Consider the following 6,408-nt stretch of genomic DNA (forward strand, 5'->3'; position numbering starts at 1 on the left):
CTCTCTTTGGATTCTCTTCTATATTGCTTGGGAGAATACTAGGAGGGAGTTCAGTAACTTTCTTACTCAGGTGACCTACTTGTGCCTCCAAATTTCTAATGGAGGACCTTGTTTCAGTCATGAAACTTTGAGTGGTTTTAATTAGATCAGAGACTATAGGTGCTAAGTCAGAGTGACTTTGCTTAGAATTCTCTGTCTGTTGCTAAGAAGATGATGGAAAAGGTTTGCTATTGCTAAACCTGTTTCTTCCACCATTATTGTTATTGAAGCCTTGTTGAGGCCTCTGTTGGTCCTTCCATAAGAGATTTGGATGATTTCTCCATGAAGGATTATAGGTGTTTCCCTAGGAATCTCCCATGCAATTCACCTCTTCCATTGCTGGGTTCTCAGGATCATAAGCTTCTTCTTCAGGGGAAGCTTCCTTAGTACTGCCTGGTGCATCTTGCATTCCAGACAGACCTTTAGAAATCATATTGACTTGCTAAGTCAATATTTTATTCTAAGCCAGTATGGCATTCAGAGTATCAATCTCAAGAACTCCTTACTTCTGATTTGTCCCATTATTCACAGGGTTCCTTTTAGAAGTGTACATGAATTGGTTATTTGCAACCATCTCAATGAGTTCCTGAGCTTCTGTAGGCATCTTCTTCAGATGAAGAGATCCTCCAACAGAGCTGTCTAATAATATCTTGGACAGTTCAGACAGACCATCATAGAAGATACCTATGATGCTCCATTCAGAAAGCATGTAAGAAGGACACCTTCTGATCAATTGCTTGTATCTTTTCCAAGCTTCATAGAAGGATTCTCCTTCCTTCTGTCTGAAGGTTTGGACTTCCATTCTAAGCTTCTCAATATTTGAGGTGGAAAGAACTTTGCCAAGAAGGCATTGTCTAGCTTTTCCCAACAGTTCAGGCTTTCTTTGGGTTGTGAATCCAACCATGTCCTAGCTTTGTCTCTTACAGCAAAAGGAAAGAGCATAAGTCTGTAGACTTCAGGGTCAACCCCATTAGTCTTGACAGTGTCACAGATTTGCGAGAATTCAGCTAAGAACTGATGAGGATCTTCCAATGAAAGTCCATGAAACTTGCAATTCTGTTGCATTAGAGAAACTAATTGAGGCTTAAGCTCAAAGTTGTTTGCTCCAATGGCAGGGATTCAGATGCTTCTCCCATAGAAGTCAGGAGTAGGTGCAGTAAAGTCACCAAGCACCTTCCTTGCATTGTTGACATTGTTGTTTTCGGTTGCCATGGCTTCTTCTTGTTTGAAAAGCTCTGTTAGGTCCTCTATAGAGAGTTGTACTTTAGCTTCTCTTAGCTTTCGCTTCAAGGTCCTTTCAGGTTCAGGATCAGCCTCAACAAGAATGCTTTTATCTTTATTCCTACTCATATGAAAGAGAAGAGAACAAGAAAGTATCGAATCCTCTATGTTACAGTATAGAGATTCCTTGAAGTGTCAGAGGAAAAGAAGAATAGAAGGAGAAGGTAGAAAGAGAAGAATTCGAACTTATCAAGAGGGATAGAGTTCGAATTGTTGACAGTGGAGGAGTGTTAGTCCTTAAATAGAAGGATGTGAGAAGAGGGAAAGAATTTTCGAAATTGAAGTAAAAGATTTTGAAATAATTAAAAGAAATTTTGAAAACTTGATTGATGATTTTTGAAAACTAAGATTGGGAAAGAAATTAAGTGATTTTTGAAAAGATTTTGAAATTAGAAATCAAAAAGATATCATTGAAAATTAATTTTGAAAAAGATGTGATTGAAAAGTTATGATTGAGAAGATATGATTGAAAATCAAATTAAAAAGAGAAAGTTTTAAAAATTAAAGTTGATTACTTTACTAACAAGAAATTAAAAGATATGATTCTAAAATTTAAAATTTGATCCTTTCTTAATAAGCAAGTAACAACTTGAAAATTTTGAATTAAATTACTAATTGTAGCAAGGATTTTCGAAAATAGTAAAAAAATAAAAAAATGGAAAGAAATTGATTTTGAAGAGATATGATTGAAAAGATATGATTTGAAAAAGATTTGATTTTGAAAAATTATGAAGATTTGAAAAAAAATTGGATTAAAAACAAAATCTTCCCTCTAGTGTCATCCTGGCGTTAAACGCCCAGAATGGCATTCTGGCGTTTAACGCCCAAAATGCTACCTTTTTGGGCGTTAAACGCCCAGCCAGGTACCCTGGCTGGCATTTAAATGCCAGTTTTCCTTCTTCACTGGGCGTTTTGAACGCCCAGCTTTTTCTGTTTAATTCCTCTGCTGAATATTCTGAATCTTCAATTCTCTGTATTATTAACTTGAAAAGACACAATTTTGAAAATATTTTTGAATTTTTAATGATGAGAAACAATAAAAATGCAACTAAGATCAAATAAACAATGCATGCAAGACACCATACTTAAGAATTGATACTAAGATACATAAAATATTTTTGATTTTTATGATTTATTAAATTTTTTTTTGTGATTTTTCAAAAATTATATGGAAAAGAGGATAAAGAGATTCAAAACTTTTAATAAGAATTCCAGGAATCATGCAATGTTAGTCTAAAGCTTTAGTCTAAAAAGATTAGACATGGCTAGCCGAGCTTCAGCAGGACATTACATTCAGCAGCTAAATTGATGAGAATCAATCAGCTTTTGTGATGATAAGAACATCACTTTGAAACTGTAGAATTCATTCTTAAAAATTCTGAAAAATAAAAAGAAAAGTACCTAATCTAAGCAACAAGATGAACCGTCAGTTGTCCAAACTCGAACAATCCCCGGCAACGGTACCAAAAACTTGGTGCACGAAATTGTGATCATCAACAATGGCGCCAAAGACTTGGAGCTCTCAAACGTGAATCACACTTTGTCACTGACGTTAGGATTTTTGCCAGTAAAGAATTTTACAACAATAATCGCGTTGTAGATATAGTTTCTAAACCAACAGAAATCCCTTCGTACAAACGTTTTGGTTGTCACAAGTAACAAACCCCTTAAAAATTGATAACCGAAGTATTTAAACCTCGGGTCGTCTTCTCAACGAACTGCAGGGAAGTATGTTCTTATTATTGGTTATGAAGATTGTAAATCGGGGTTTTGAAGATGAGGAACAAGTGATTTGAATTGCAATTAAAATAAGTAAAAGACTGTAAAATAAATAAATAACTGTAAAATAAACTTTTGGCAAGGTATGAGAAATTAGAAGTCCTATCCTAGTTATCCTTATCAATGATGAAGAAGATTGAATCTTAATTCCACTTAGTTAGTCTTTACTTAAAGCAAAGAAAGGTCAAGTGACTAATTAGTTTGATCTTCAAATCCTAGTTAATCCCTAAGGAAAGATTGGGATTATTGAAGTTCAATTCAATTAGCAAAGTTAACAATTATCAATCATGTTGAGTTTGATAACTCCTGAGTTACTGATTTCTTAACCAAGACCAAAAGGGGAAAAGTAAATCTACTAGAATAAAAATGTCTTCAGATTGGAAGCAACAATAACATAAATAAAAGAAAGCAATAATAAACTGAAATACCTCAAATAACATTAATTCAAAGAATAATCTGTAACATAGAAGAATTCATAAATTAAATTAAGAAAATAAATAAAAAGGAATGTTGAACCTGATAAAAAGATAGTCCTGAAAGCAAAAGAAATCCTAATCCTAAAAGAGAGAGGAGAGAACCTCTCCCTCAAAACTACATCTAAATCAGGAAAAGTAACTAATTGGAGACTTTCCTCCTGAATGGATGCATTCCCCCACTTCATAACCTCTTATCTATGCCTTCTGGACTTAGATTTGGGCCAAAAAGGGCTTCAGAAATCGCTGGGAGCGTTTTCTGTACTTTCTGGTGCGTAGCCTCTGTCACGCATCCGCGTGGGTCACGCGGTTGCATCATTTGGAGTTTTCCTTGTCACGCGGTCGCTTCAATCATGCATCCGTATCATATGCATTTCGCTCAAGGCGCGCGATCGCGTCAATGACGCGGTCGCGTCACTATCATTTTGCGCTGGCATGCGGTCACGTCGTCCATGCGATTGCGTCACTGACAGTTTCTTCAAAAACTCCGTTTTATGCTTTCCTTCCTATTTTGTATGTTTCCTTTCCATCCTTTATGTTATTCCTGCCTTAGAAGATCTGAAACTACTCAACACACGAATCACGACATCGAATGAAAACAAAGGATAATTAAAATAATTACTTTTAAAGCATAGGAAACATGTTTTTTCACATACATCACATAATAAGGACGGGAAAGTAAAACCATGCAATTTATATGAATAAGTGAGTGAAGGATTGAATAAATCACTTAAATTAGGCACAAAATATATCATAAAATATGGGTTTATCAACCTCCCCACACTTAAACAATAGCATGTCCTCATGCTAAATCAAAGATAAAGAGTAAGGTAAGGTTGAAGTGGTGGAATCTCATGCAATGCAATCTATTCTAAATGCAACTACCTAAATAAATCATGCAATTCTAATTTTTATTCACTTGTATATAAAACTTACATGTAGTTGAATTAATTTACATTCTCAAGGAATCTTATATATATGTAGCCAAACCTTAGATAGTGATAAAGTACCTTTACAATTGAGATGGGAGAGAAAAATATTTTACAATTTTGCAAGACAATTAATAATTTAAGCAGAGATATATGTTGATGAGCTATTGAACCCTCACTGGATTTTGTGTTTACTCTCTAGTCACTCAGCGTTTATTGGTTAATCACTCTATTCTTATTTTTATCCTTACTTTCTATAACTTTGTTCTTCATCTAACCAATCAACAATTATAGAATATAGGCATACAAAAATCATGAGGTCTTTAATTAAGGTTGTAATGGGGCCAAGGTAAAGGTAAGGGTATATGTATAAGGCTAAGTAAGCTAATTAAGTGAATCCTTGATTAGTCTAAGATCTCACCTAACATACATAATTTGTAAAGCAAAGCTTCTTTACCTATTTCCCATATTTTTCCCACTTTTTATGTTACATGCTCATGCATTAGTTTTAATTTTATCCTATGTGCATTTGCTTTATTTTGCATTTGGGGAATTCTTTTGTATCCCCTTTATTCAAATACTGAAACTTTTTCTTTTTAATGCACATGGTCATTCAATTATTTTGATTTCACATGAGCATGCTTCCCAAAACTTTTATTTTGAATTATTTTATTCTTTTTAACTTTCTACCCTTTGTTTTTATCATCCATGTTCCCATAAGGTTCCCACACTTACACAATACACAATTTCTATCTTAAACTAACCAAGGATTCAACTTGGGATTTTTATTTTGTTTTTCTACTTAAGGATAGTAATATGGTTATAAAACAAGAGGGGTTTTAAAGGCTCAAGGGGGCTAACAAGGGTGATGTAAAAGGTAGGCTAATTTGGGAATAGTGAGCTAGAATCAAACACTGGCCTCAATCACTTTCTTGTTATGTATCTATATTCTACGATCGGACATATAGATTAAAACAAAGTAAAGAACACCAGAATAAATAAGAAGGGCGGAACACACAGGAAAAAAATTATGGTTTAAATGTAACCATACAATTAAGCTCAAAACACACAGGCTGTGCGTTCTCTAACTCAAAAATCATATATCAGTTATATATGTCAAGCAAGTAAAAATTAAGAGTTCCCATTATTCTCAATGTAAATCTTAAGGTAGCTTTAAAGTTCTAGTGTTTCTCCTTGATGAAATGTTGTTAACTAACTAACATGTAATGCTATATATACAAGGTGTGGGTTGTTTTTATTCTGTTAAAGTCTCTAGTTTACTTCCTTTTTATATTTTTAATTTAAACTAAGTTATCTTATGCTAAAAAGGGTAAACTATACTAATTAAGCCACATTCTCTATAACTAATAAGTTAGAATTGCAACTAAACTAAATGGCTAAAACATGAACTAAAGTGCAACATGCAGAAATATAGTAAAAATACATGAAAATAGCAATGTATAAGTACTGAGAAAATAAAAAGAAAATAAAAAGAAAATAAAAAGAAAAATACAGAAAAGTAATAAAGTAAAAAGAGTCTGTAGTGGTTCACCAAAAAATATACGCCAGAGATGGCGACCTCCCCACACTTAATATGAAGCATCGTCCCTGATGCTCACTCAAGCAGGGTGTGAAGGGGTGTCATCACTGGAAGGATGGGTAGCTGGGGTCTCTGTGGTGGTGGTCTGAGGATCTACCTGCAGCAGAGGAGGTGCTGACTGAATAGGGATCTCTGGGTCTGCAGGCTGAATCTGAGGTGGGGCCTCCTGCTGTGATGCAACCTGCTCCGTGCCTGCCTGCGCAGCCTCACTCTGTGGATGGGTCTCCGCCTCGTGATCATCCGCCTCTTCCTCAGATGGCTCTGATGGGGTGTCAGGCTGGGAGGAGATGTCGCTGCCAGAACGGAT

General features: G+C 34.9%; 1 non-coding gene across 1 annotated transcript; it reads left to right on the plus strand.

The window, feature by feature from the left end:
• The first annotated feature begins 742 nt into the window (after window positions 1-742).
• On the plus strand, window positions 743-850 carry LOC148561497 (small nucleolar RNA R71). The gene has a single exon (XR_015887709.1). It is a non-coding gene; the product is annotated as a small nucleolar RNA R71 (small nucleolar RNA).
• Window positions 851-6,408: the final 5,558 nt, after the last annotated feature.

Source organism: Arachis ipaensis, chromosome B6, assembly GCF_059453495.1.
Source record: "Arachis ipaensis isolate K30076 ecotype BB chromosome B6, ASM5945349v1, whole genome shotgun sequence".
Lineage (NCBI taxonomy): Eukaryota > Viridiplantae > Streptophyta > Magnoliopsida > Fabales > Fabaceae > Arachis > Arachis ipaensis.